This window comes from Onychostruthus taczanowskii, unplaced genomic scaffold, assembly GCF_017590055.1.
Source record: "Onychostruthus taczanowskii isolate IOZ18803 unplaced genomic scaffold, ASM1759005v1 scaffold69, whole genome shotgun sequence".
In the NCBI taxonomy this organism is placed as follows: Eukaryota; Metazoa; Chordata; class Aves; order Passeriformes; family Passeridae; genus Onychostruthus; species Onychostruthus taczanowskii.
This window is the reverse complement of record NW_024504676.1, coordinates 3,949,985-3,963,852: the sequence shown is the minus strand read 5'-3', so window position 1 is coordinate 3,963,852 and position 13,868 is coordinate 3,949,985. Positions and strand designations below refer to the sequence as shown.

At 41.6% G+C, this 13,868-nt stretch overlaps 1 protein-coding gene across 7 annotated transcripts in view; it reads right to left on the bottom strand.

Annotated features, from left to right (window-relative positions):
- Positions 1 to 13,868, bottom strand: part of TSPAN4 (tetraspanin 4) — a 418,001-nt gene that overhangs the window by 230,346 nt on the left and 173,787 nt on the right. The window lies entirely within an intron of this gene.

Sequence of the window (13,868 nt, the reverse complement as noted above, 5' to 3'; positions counted from 1 at the left end):
AAATACAATCATATCAAGACAGTAACACAAATGTTCAGCTTTCAAACTTCTCTAAATGGAATCACACGCACATAATTCAACAGAAAATTAATTTTAAAAACCCTCTTCCTCCTCAGGTAATTCCATTTTGAACAGTGGATATTAAAATGTTATTTAGCTTGTGTGACTTAGAGCAGGTGCCTTCCTTACGATAAAGTCTTCTTTTATAAATAGTAATAGCTATGCAAAAATATTTTTCAGCACTCTCAGGCTTTCCAGAGAGGAAGACTAAGAAAGCAACACATTTTTTGAATTTGTGAGTATCAGCCATTGATTCAGTGCAGCCCTTCCACACTTCAACTGTTCCCCAGGTAAATCCAGCAGAATATTTCATATTTACCCAAGGCTGCCACACACCTGGGAGTCCTAACTACATCCAGCATGCACAGCAAGAACAGCAGCATCCAGTTAGCCTTGAATTTTGCAGAGCAGGCTTGAAGACTGAAGACAGCTGTTGCTGTGTTAGCTTACAGCTGCTGCTTTTTTGTGGGTTCTCAGCTATGCTGTTAAAAACCAGGACAGCCAACACCCTCCATTCTGACCAAAGGACACCAGAATGCATGATGTTCTTTTCTGTGAAAGCTGAATGATTTATGTACAGTGTAGACACAGGATCAATAACTGAAGCTCTGATCAAAGGAGACAGCTGAGCCTTGACTAATCACAGCAGGTTATCTTTTATGTGATAGATCAAATCTGGAAAGGACATCTCTCTAAGAGGATAGGTTGGATCCTACCAGTTCCTCAGCAGCACACAATGCAACCTTGCTAGCCAAGAAAGAAATCTGAGAGGCATATCCAGCATCCAGCAGACTCCGCAGAAGCCTGATCACCCGGAGGTGGGATCCAAGACAGAGTTAGCAGCAGACAGTTCAGCTGATCAAACAGGCAGCTGCCACCTGGTGCCTGGAAAAGAGCAGTCGGTAGGAGAGGCAGGTACTGAAAGGAACACCTGATGGTTGTCGACACTGCCCACAGCCCACACAGTCACAGGGCACGACAGCCTCACACTACAACCACCAGCAGAACAGCAGTTTAAACGCTGTGTATTCTGACATGTACATGCATTCATGCTCTTGTCTCCCAACTGTTTACCAGCTGTGCCAAAGGACATCATTTCTCAAAGTGCTAATATCATATTTACTTTCCACTGCTTTTTTTTTTTTTTCCCCCTCAAGTTTACTGGATCTCAGACAGCTCCTCTAGGTGTATCTGTTGATTGGTAAAACATAACAGCCCTCCCTGTAAATCTTTAGACCACCAGTGCTACCAAAATACAAAGACCAAGGTGTTACTAGAAAACACTATTGCCTACATGGGGATCCCAAAGGCATTATATACCAAGCTTGCTTATAAGCTTTGAAAAAGCCACTAACTATCAAGCAATAAAACACACATCCAATTTCTTTTGCTTGTGCAGTCATACACATTCTCTACAAAAAATACAAGATTGTTACAGTAGTGCAGAAAATATTTTATTATGACTATTATTATTATTATTATTTCTTCATAAAAGTAATCTACACAGAAGGCTATGGATTCAGAAAGGCACTTCAAGATATATTTAACTAAGCAACTGAGTAGCCTCATACACAACCCTGCAAAACAAGAGGTGGGAATTCAGGGAGCTCTCTATTGCTGTCTGATATGGCTGTGCTGCATTCTTCTGTCAGCTGAGATACCCAGAGATAAACAGCAGGGCATTTCCTGGTACGCTGACTAATTGCAAATGGGAATACTACCCTAGACCTAGTTGGTCTCTTTAGTATGAGATAAACAAGCAACCTCAATAATCAAGTATTAGCAGTCCAGTATTTCTGGGGTGTCCTCCATACTCAGCAACATGCTCTCTACAGTTACAAAGATCATAATGCCACGCTAGCTCTTGGCTTCAGGATAAATTAATAGTTCTTTTCCCTTTACTTCAGAATACACAAGAATGAGAAGAAAGTAATATTCCTGCAGGTCAGCAGAAGAACTTCCAAACATGGTTCTCCTTCCACTTAGAAAGCCCCATAGGAATCAGTGAAAAAAATATATAGGAGCCTCTGTTCTGGAAAAATAACAAATAGAATTGACAACTAATGAAAGCTGGAGCCATCCAGTGTTCAGATTCCGGCTACAAACTGAAACTGGAGCTACAGAGAGGCAAATGCATGTCCCTACTGTGTGGATCATAAATGAACAGCATTAGTCACTTTACTGCTTGGAATAAAATATTTCTGTACATTTTTTCAGCTACTATTGTTCTACCATTATCACACAGGCTGGTATTCAAATTTTCCCTAAGTTCCTTGGTATCTACAAAGATCTGTAAAATGCAACTTCTGGCCATGCTTCACAGTTCAGCATTAACCCATGCATGCTTGATTCCTTCTAAACACTAGTTTTTCCTAAAAGTAGTAACTTGCATCAATGATGCATCATTATGCTCAGGCTTCAGGAATTTTAGATTGGCCCAGCTCCAACCACTTCTGTGGAACACCAAGGATGAGGAGGAGTCAGCCTCTGTACTTACAGGCCATGAGCATTGTTAGGCTCATATAGTGTGCACCACACTAGCAACTCAATTTAGCAATCCCCAGCCATAAACTGGTTCAAGTGTTTCTTGAGAGAGTTTGACACATATAAAGATGACAACAAATGAGCACAGCAGCAATATCAAGGTGGTGAGTAACGAATGTGAGCATATTTCATAAACGCTGCCCACTTTTTCCTCCAGCACTGATCAAGACTCACTGTCAAGATCTTCTATTAAGCCTTTACAACTCCAAGATCTGAATGTGCTGGAAATAACCCAGTGGAATGCATCAGAAAATTGTTAAGCCATAATAATTTTAACTATGAACATCATATTTATGACAGCCCCACCATTTTCATTATAACTCTGGCAAACATAGAAAGCTTTTTAGTCCTCATTTAACAGCTATTTTTGTCAAGGCCAGGACCACTATTAATACTACAGCATTAGAGCCTGTGGCTGAATTTTAATCAGAAGTAGTCTCTCCTTCATTTCAGGCAGAAGGGAAGTAGTGCGATGTACCAGTTTGCCTGGCTGCTGCAAGGGTACAGAGGGCATCCATCTGCATCCAGAAAAGCAGGACAAGGAAAGGGCATTCTGCCTGTGGCATTCGATTCCAGATTTTCTCTCAAAGCACCAGAGTATCTAACCAGGTAAAGGAATCTGGGGAAACCAATCCAGCAACCCCTGACTCATGTGATACATTTGCTACAAAAAAAAAAAAAAGACTAGGTGTCTGTGTGGAACTTGAGGTGCTACTGAAGCCCCTGTTGCTATCTGTCTCTAATTTCCTACATGCAACTGGCCATTTGAACCATGTCTCTCAGCCCAGAGATCCAGCTGGCAACCAGAGCAAACAGTTTTAAAGTCTCCAGCGTCTACTAATTACAGTTAGACACTTTAGTGTAAAGGTTGGCACCTCCAGTGTCCCTGATGGGGATACTGTCCTCTTAAGAGACAATATATGGCTTTAGATCTATGCAGCACACAAAAGACTGCTCCTGCATAGTAAACAAAACTCAAAATTAAATATTTTTACAGGAAATAGGAAAGCCAACTGGAACAGCAGTTGTTGATTTCTGCCTAGCTAGAAATTATTGGTGACATCTATGGTTAAGGTATCAGATGAGTCATCTTTGTTTCAATCTGCCTCTCTTAATTACTTCATTCCCTTTCTCATGCTCTTCAGAGGCTCCTTGTAGCAACCTCGCAATAGTATATCCATGTGCATACACCACTTCAGCCTGCCTAACACACACAACGCAATAATCATAGACTCATAGAATGGTTTGGATTGGAAGAAACTTTAAAGATAACCTAGTTTCAGCCCCCTGTCACACGTATGGACACCTTTCACTATCCCAGGTTGCTCAGAGCTCCATCCAATCTGGCCTTGAACACTGACAGGGATGGGGCATCCACAGCTTCTCTGGGCAACCTGTGCCAGTGCCTCACCACCCTCACTCAAAGCAAAGAACTTCCTCCTATCTAATCTAAACCCACTCTCTCTTAGTTTGAATCCATTCCCCCTTGTCCTGTCACTACATGCTCTTGTAAATAATCCCTCTACATCTTTCCTGTGGGCTCTCTCTTCAGGTCCTGAAAGGCCACAACTAAGTCCACCCCAAAGCCTTCTCTTTTCCAGGCGGAACAATCACAATTCTCTCAGCCTTTCCTTGTTTCAGAGGTGCTCCACCCCTCTTATCATCTTGGTGGCCCCACCTGGACTTGCTCCAACAGGTCCATGTCCTTCCTGTGCTGGACGCCCGAGGTGGACACAGTGCTCCACATGGGCTGCCAGCAGAGCAGAGGGGCAGCATCCCCTCCCTCCCTGGATCTGCTGGCCACACTGCTTCTGGTGCAGTCCAGAACACTGTTTTGGCTTTCTGGGCTGCAAGTGCACATTGCTGGGTCATTGTCAGCCCCTTGTCCACCAGCAATAATGCTCCAGGACAAACCAGTGCTTCTTTAACTTCTGCTAAGCTAGTCCAGGTTTTCCAGCTTAAGCAAAATTTAGCTAACAGATTCCCCGTTCCAGCCTACTGCGAACTTGACATCCACTTCCAAAAAGAGAACTCAAACCTTCTTTAACTCATGGGGTGCACCGGCTTCTTGCTCCACAAACATCACAGCAGCAGGGGCCATTCAGCAGGAACACAGGAAGAACCAGCTCCCTCAGCATACAAGCGTCCCAATTCTTTATTCCCACAAACAGTAAAAATCATAGATAAAATAGAGAAAAATGGTCAGAGTTCTGCATGAAATACAGCCTGGTATGCAAGTAGCAAAGCAAGGGAAAGCATTCAAAACCAAATGTATTCAAATCAGCTCAGCCACCTCTAGCAATGTTCAAGAAAAAGCTACACAGAGTAAGGCCTAGCCTTATTTTCAGCATAGATGATTCCAAAGTTCCCCATGCTTCCAGAAGTGCAAATTTCTCTTGACAGCCACAGATTCATTTAAAGAATGATGACAATTAGAGAAACGTAATCTGTCACACTGCATAGTTTTATTTTACTCAATAATGCACTGATATATATACACACACAAGAATGTAAAGCATATTTTGACATTTAAACTATCTTAGCTTGTCTGTGCCACACAGCCCAAGCTGTCAGGAGAAATGTGGGAGTGCTGCAAAGTTTTGAGATAACAACAACTTTTAATTAAATGAAGTTGAATTTTTACCAAATTAACATGCACAGCTTCTCTCACACAAACACAGAAATAAAAAACATTTGGCTAACACTCATTTTTCTGGCCAGTCACTTCCCCAAAGCTGCAACTTTGACTGCTGCAAGCTTTTCCGCTCCAGAACATCAGCCCTTTTTTAGAGACTAAAGCACCAGTCTGAGATTCAGATTATTACGATTCAAACCCTGGCTCTGACACATTTAACTAACACTTACTCTGCTTCCAATCTAATCTGTGAAGTTGGGATAATCCTACTTCTCTTTCTTAAACTTTGTGAATAGGTTAGGATATCTTGGATACCAGAAATTATCTTCGGCAGCACATTGTTCTCTGGAGGTCAATTTCACCACCCACAAAGAGTAAGTGACACTTTCTGAAGGTGCCTGGGCTTTTGTGGATGTCTGGTGATGCTCACTCTCCTCACTTACTAAGATAATCATCGTAAGTGGCTGGCACTAATTTTAAGAGTTATCATTGTAACCCTACCAAACTTGCAAGAAACTTCTGTAGGAGGTAGCTGAATCTTTCAAGATACATTCCCCAGGGATACAACACCGAGGAGGAACCTGATTCTGCAACATGCATGAGAGACCATGCACTCCAAACACGTTCCTTTAACTGGAAGCATGATGTGTCTGATGACAATGTCATGTGAGGAACATTTAAAGAGCATCAAGATAATCCCATCACTTTCCAGCTGCAAGAATATAATGGCTGTGCCCCACAGAGAGCATCTTCAGGACCCTGCACAGCCATGGACCTTCCAGTCCCTACAATGGGAAGGAGACAAATATTGCAACTTGTGGTCACAAGTGACTATTCATGTCAGCTAACCTCATCTCTGGCAGCAGCTTAGTTAATGGGAGAGGTAAAAAGAAACCTTCAGGTTATTGGCTGCATATATATTTCACAGAGGCAGGCAGAGAAGACAGAAAAGTTGTTGCTCCCTCCCCTTGCTCTTTCTCTCCTTTCCTTACCTCTTTTGTATCACTTATCTTGAGAACAGCTGGTCACATAAATAAGTAAGAGTGAGGTCAAAGCTGGTACAAAAAAGATTGATTTGACCTAGAAATGTTTTGAAAAATACTGTGTAAACAAGATGCCTGTGGAAAGTACGAGGGAAGAACAAAGACATAATGGCTTTTTTCCGCAGGGACACCTACAAGGAAAACATTTTCTTTGCCTTCCCCGTCTTTCCCCTCATTCTGAAAACCATCAGTCTGATGCACATCTTGATACTAAAAGGGTGAATAAACAGTACACTTCAGTCCCAAGAGATTGTCAGCATTCAGAATAAGGCGAAGTCACCACAACACCAACTGCATGGTTTCTGGAGGACTGATTTCCCCTCATAAAGGAAAAAATACTTTCTCCAGAGCAATTCCCTCCATGAATTTATAGAGACATTGTCAACTTCTGCAGCTTCACCCACATAATAGAGAAGTTTTGTCCCAAGGGATTCTGTGGGGTGGTTGGGATTTTTTCAAAGATCTCATTTACTGATACACCTTATAGTGTTAGAAAAATAGTTTGGGTTTCAAGCCACAGTACAAGAGAGGTACAGAGATCAGATTTTAAATGCATCCTTCAGTATTTGTAATAACCTGACTCCTGAATTAGGTGCCTTACAAGGTTTTGGATGCTGGCAGAAACCCCCTAGAGGAATTAAATAGCACGGTAGGAAATTGATCTGTCAGTTGCTCCATTTTGTGTAAGGGCACCCTAAGTCACTGATCTTTCAATAACTTCCCTGTGCTGCAGTTTAGCACCTTAACTACACACATGTGAACATTTTGTGGGACCACATGATGAACTGGGTCACTTAAAGATCAAAAGATACTTTCACTTTCTGCCATGTTTTTGATTCTCCATCATTTTGATGCTCAAGTTTCATGGTGCAGCCCCACTTACACAACAGGGAGGGCAGCAAACCCCAATACAAGGCAGGTGAGTGCTCAGGCTGGCCTCTTTGCCCATACTGGTATTTGCCACAGCTTTTAGAATTCAAAGTTGTTGAAGCCACCTGAATACAGTGACACTTTTGTAAATCAGGAGTCTTAGTCTAACCTACAGTAAGTGATTTCATCCTATGGAGACCTTAGGACATTTTTTTCATCCTTAGGACATTTCCAGGAGAGGTGATTTGCACCTCACAAACTCTGCAGCCAGAGAAGATAAAACTTAGAAAAGGTCTGCACAATGATGGCAAGTGTGTCCAGCAGTCTCTCCTAGTCACTCTTTAAGCTAGCAGAAAGCAACAACGCTCTCTTTTGTCAGCCTTGGGTTGTCAAAACCTCTTGGTTGAAGAGACAAGCAAAACAAAATACCCATGGAGGGATGGGGTGGGTTTGTTTTCACACTGGCCTTTGTTCCATGCAGCAGTATGGAAGTGCAAGATAAGGGTTTCTGCTACCCAGAGCACACTGCACTGAAGCACAAGCGAAAGTCCCACTCCTGCTCACAGGTGCTGAGCAGCTCAGCAAGAACTGAACACTGTCACTGCATTTCCAGAGGTGTTTATAGACAGGAAACACTTGCTATCTGCTTGTCCTCAGGGACAGCCCATTACAGCATTCACTTGGACAAAGTAAAAAGGAACAGAAACACGGGTGCTAATTAGCTGAATCCACTCACATTATAACATCATTCAACAAGCCTCCATCCCTGTCTGTATCAATGCAATGCCTCAGTTGGCCCATCTGAACACTGCCAGCTGACAGTACTAAGAGGTGATGAAAATTTTAGTTAAATCTATTCAAAACATACTTTAAAAAGGACCATAGCAGCAAAATAAGTGAACTAACTTGTACCACTGATACTGCAGAAGGGAGTGCAAGACTGGCTGAGGAAAACTAGGGCCCTGTGTCTCCTGGGGCACAGGACAAGCATTCTCAGCTGAGGCACAAACACACGCCTCATACCAGAAAAGCATGGAATAATTCCTGGATGGTTAAGAGCTTCATGAGGCATTTGCAGCAGCTCAGTCTGTCCCATGCAATATTTGATGCATGACATTGAGAAGACACTGCTCTCACCCTGCTTTAGCCCTCAGGGTTTCATGCACTTGTCCATTGTGCCTTCCAAACGGCAGAATAAACAACTTTCAAATGCACCCAGAGTTGGACATACATTGACTCAGATCACAAAAAGCAGTCAAATTTAAAGGGACAAATTCTAGTTAAATGTACACTGTAGACCACATAGTTACATGACTGGTCCAACGTGACTGTCTCAGTCACAGTTCAGGTCCTTAATTTTCTTGTTCAAGGGATCATTCATTGATGATTGCACAAAAAATGTCACCTACTGTAACCAATTCTGTTTATGAAGGTGATCTTCTTGATCTCAGATCTCCATTTCAGCCTTCTCTTCACAATACAAATAGACTTCAAATCTGCTTTGGTCCCTCCCATCTTTGAAAAACCCATGCCAAAACACATCAGCCACTCTGAGATGACCAAAATAATCATTTATAATTCCCTTCCAAAAAAGCCAGTCTGTAAACATCTGCTTTATGTTCTTACAGTCCAATGGGAAATACTTTTAACAGTAACTCCACAGCCTCTTAGTCAGGCACTTCAGTGGTTTTGCTCATGCTCCTGCTGTTTTGCTGTTTCTTTCCACATCTTCATAGATGGCATTCTCTGCATCCTCCTCCTGGTTCCCTGAGTGCTACCTCAGTGTGTCCTCTGCTGGACTCTCCTTGTGCTTCACACCTCAGTTTCCTCTTATGGTTTCACTAGCCTCTGTCCTTTCTGTTCCTTCCCTTTCCCTTCCACATTTCTTCCCATCTGCAAACACAATTTCAGCTTGCCTGATGACTTCCAAAACACCACACCGTCTGTTCACATGGAAATCTTAGCTTCTTTTCTCATATTTTTATGTGTGTGTTTAGCAATTACCACAAACTCATCATTACTAAAGCAGACATCTTCATTTTCTTCCAAAGACTCTCCTGCCCATTATCTTCTTTCCTTATGACTTCTGAACAATAACAATCTTCCTACTGCATCAGCCCATAACTTAAATATCATCCTCATCTTGGAGCTTGCTCTTGATTCTTGATTCTTGTATCTAAGTTCTACCTTAGCCTGGCAGATGGTTTCCTCATAGTGTCACTAATAGGCCATCCATAGCATCCTGTCATCTGCAGGGATAAAACTCTCTTGACAGATTCAATCTTGTTCCACAGTTATTTATCCAAAATACTGCTTTAAAGGCCATTTTCCTAGACCATCCCTTTGGCAATGTTATTACTTTTATGCAAGCCTCTGCTCATTCCCTTCTCTCTTCCACATGAATAATAAGTTACATCTACAGCTCTTAAGTTTTCCACGGTTTACCCACAAGTCTCACCTCTTCTTCAATATCAAAAGATCAATTCTGTTGCAGCCCCAGGGATTCTATCAGCTCTAGTCCAGAATTTGAAAATGTTATATGCCCTGTGGGTGGCTTTTAGCTCCACTGAAGTCTATGGAATAAGGGGGGCCAAGATTTTGTCTTATAAATAATTTCAGGAATCAGTGAAATTATTTGCATTATGTAAAGTTAAGCATGTGCCCCAGGCAAGGTCTGCTTCGGAAATGGTTTGCTGGTATCATTATGCAAGTACAACCCATCTTGGCACAAGTGAAGCAGTTAATGCTATCATAGGCACAGCCTATAGCAATGACATTGTCTTTCGTTGGTATAATTTATATTAGTCTGCTGAGTTGAAAAAAGAAATCAATTATTTCAGCAAAAGCATTCCTGGCAATTGACATGCAACTGAATTAAGGCTGCTACTAGCATAGAAAAGTTCCAATAAGCAAGCAAGCAAACAAATCACAACAAAACTCAATCCAAGAAACCTTCCTGACATAATCTCATCTAAACTTGTTTTAGGACCAGGACATGGGTATGAGAAAACCAGATAAATTACAAAATCTAATTTTAACATACTTGTGTATGATATGTGTGTGTTTACACAGACTTCGATCTAAAAATACAGTTTTTCTTGAAAAGTATGAACTTCTACTGCTGAATTTGAAAAATTGACAGCCCAAGAAAAAAAACCAAAACCATTAAGCTTTGGTGTAGAATGTGATTCCTCACACTATTGCAGAAACACATGTAAATCAGGACATTAAAAGATACATCTGGGATTAAAGGACTGCTTAGACATGAGATCATTGCGTGGCTTCTCCAGAGACTATCTGGAAGAGTGATGATATCACTTAATGCTTATTGCCAGAATTACTCTTACAGATACAGACAGCACCAGCCACGGCAGAGATGTAATGATGATCTGAAAGTGTCTAATCCATCAGCCAGACACCAGCAGTAGATCTCTACAATGCTAATGATATGCAAAAGAGTCACAGTGATTTTATAGTACTCTAATGTTAAAAGTTTTAAATACAAAATTGTGTTATTGATGGACCAAAAATACCAAACTTCATGCTCACACTGAACGTTTAGCTCTGGGTTGGTAAGTAGGACCATTATGCTTGTTTCCATCGTGTTACACTTATTTTACAGCTCTGCATTGTTACTGATTGCATTAGAATTATGTTAGTATAAACTTTTATAACACACTAAAAGGATGAGAATATATTTCTTTTTTCCTGGCTAAACTAAGAAATCATTGGGAGACATTTTTGCAGCTGCTTTTAAAAATCAGAGCTTCAGTTTAAAAGCACTTCCTCTGCCTACTAAAATTTTCAGTCTGCACATAAACCAGCGCAGTTGTTGAACTTGGAAGAAACATTTTGTATCATTATGTACAAGCCAGTGGGAGGGGCAGAAAAGCTACAGAATGATGAGATACCTCTCTGGAACAAGAAGCATTGCTGGCACACTCTTCAAAGGAGCCAAAATGTGATGTTTCTAGATGTGAGACAATAACATAACTAAATGTAGATCAGCATCTCCCAAACAGAACTCAGGAAACAGATGTTGCTGAAAGCAGATTCACAGCATTTGATACTTTTTAATGAACGTGGGACATGAGTGGAAAGGCACGTGTGTATTTCTACAGCCCTGCTTTTTGGGGGGCTTTGCAGTTACTTACAGTCTGATACTTATCCTATTCCTACTCAGAAGCTCTACTTAATGTTGAAGCTGTTTTGTTCTAATAGCTGTTTTTATGTCATGTTCCCTGAAAGCCTTGCAAATACACATTTATGTTCACTTATATGCATATCTGTTTCTTACCTACATTAATGGAAAGTTATCTAGTCTTCCATTCTCTTTCCATAATTCATTGCAAATATTCAAAGCTTCAACAATTGCTATTCAGCCCTTCAGTCCAACACACACAAAAGGAGGGTACTCTACCCCAAGGAGTCTAGGAATAACACTGTATACTTTATGGAGGACAATCTTTCACTGCAGCAATTCACAAAGCTTTACAAAAGCCATGAAGCTCCATAGCTCTGCATATTAACATTTTAAGACAGAAAAAAGGAGTTACAAATGACTCAGGGGAACAAGCCCGAGCTCTCAGCTTCTCAAGCAATGAATCAGACCAGCTCCTAGAAATGATTAGCTCCATTTATTCTGCAAATCCCAATGCTGCTGCACATTAGAAAATCAAGAGGGATTTGTGCGGCCTTGCAGACCATACACATTTTTAAGCCTCATGAAATCAAAGAACCTCCTTTATTTTACCGCAATTGCTTTATGCCTGCATAAAAACTGTATTACTGAACATGCCTGTTTCTGGATTGGAAGTACCCTAACAGCTGTAGACTGACAGTCTTCCACAAGAACGTGTGCTTAGGGAAGGAACCACAAAACAAATATCCCAACAGAGGCTTCTTTGCCCCTGTACAAATACATACATCCCATTCGGCACAATGGGATGTATGTATTTATTCTTTTCCTAACTTTCACCCATACTTTGCCAAAAATCATCACATCACATCCTTTTATTGTGATTATTCAAAGTCATACTCTGAAACTGCCCCTTTTGCTCAGATTTCTCTTCTTGGGTTGGATAACAACAACGCTGCTCTTCTTTACTCCCAAATCCAGCACCCTCCAGGCACTAACAGGAGGAAAATTTCGCAACACATCCCAGGGGACATCACCAGGGAGGACAGCTTGACTAATTACAGTGATTAGACTAATAGGAGAAGATTATCTCATTGAAACAACAGGACATTTGTCACGTCCTACCCACTGGGAAAGGCTCACTTCCTATCCCCAGGGTTGCTGTTCAGCTGCCCTACAGAGCCTGTGCCTTGGCACTGCTGCCTGCAAGTGCTCCCGCAGCTGCTCCCTGGGCAGAGGGGACAGCACAATCCCTGTGAGGCCTGGCTGCTGCAAGCCAGGCTGAGGAGGTGGTCACAGCCTCCAGGTGTGTCACTGCAGGGAGGTGCTGAACCCAGCATCTCCCCCGAAGCTCCATGGAAGCCCCTGCAGGATACAGCACAATGCTACCAAAAGGAATGAAAAGGAATGAAGCACATTTGCTTCTTCTGCCACACACAAACGTTTATTCTCCTCCATGCTGCTCAGCTTTTCCTATTTCTGCCTTTCTCAGCCTTGCAAAAAACTCTTTCAATTTAAGGGTTTCCCAAAACAATCACTCCCTGTTCACTTTCTTTTCCTCTTTTCCACCATCTTGCTCCAATCCTAATTTCTTCCTTTAGTCCGCCTGAATCTCTGTGAATCTCTGAGTTATCCCAGCTGCTCAGCTTGAGCTGAGCATGGGCTGTCTCATGCTCTCCTTTGAAGACATACAATGGCTAAAGAAAACATCCGTACCTGACATCTCCTGCTGCCCTCTGGAACTTCAAATTAATAGGAGAAATGCATATTTAGTATCAGCAAGCTCCCAAAAGGCAATTGCTTTCAAATCAAAACAGTTCACTCAAGTGAACTGTTTCAAGTTTCTATGAAAAGTTTCATATCCCCATACAGCCACCTTTACTCTTACTGATATGCTGTGTCCACACACAGGTCCTTCTGTGATTTTCCCTATTTCCTTATGAATCCCAGCTTTCTGAAGGTTTGTTGTTTTCCCTGATAAAATGACATATCCAGTGTGCCCCACTGGGAAGCTTTCCATCCAAATGCATGACACTGCTCACAGCTTCTATCTCCACAGGCCCATCCTGCAAGTCTGACACCTGCTTTCAGCACACCACTGCTCTTACTGAGTCTCATCCTGTTTTTATAACAAGTGCAACAGCCACAGAAGGGTTTTATGACTTTCCTTTGTAGTCTCACTTTAGCAGCATGCTAACTTTGCATGTTTACACTGCTTATTTTCTTCCAACACAGCATAAAGAGTAAAATTATACGCTCCCAGAGGGGCTTTCTTTTGCTTATTACTTCCCTCTTTTAATGCATTTATTAGAGCTTCTGAATTAACAGTGGCAGATGCAGGCAAAGAAAGAAAATTTTAATTTTGCAAATAATAATGGATTACAATACATTAACATTACTGTAAAACCTACAAAGTGGAAGCACTCAAGGGATGTAGGAGCAATTAATGTACTTAGTTTATTTACCTAACTCTGGCACTGCTTGGGCATTCAGAAGCAACTCAAATTCTGTTTACACAGGCAGAGCCATAATGCTTCTTCACACACAAATAGCCTGTTCAGGATTCAGGGGATATCAG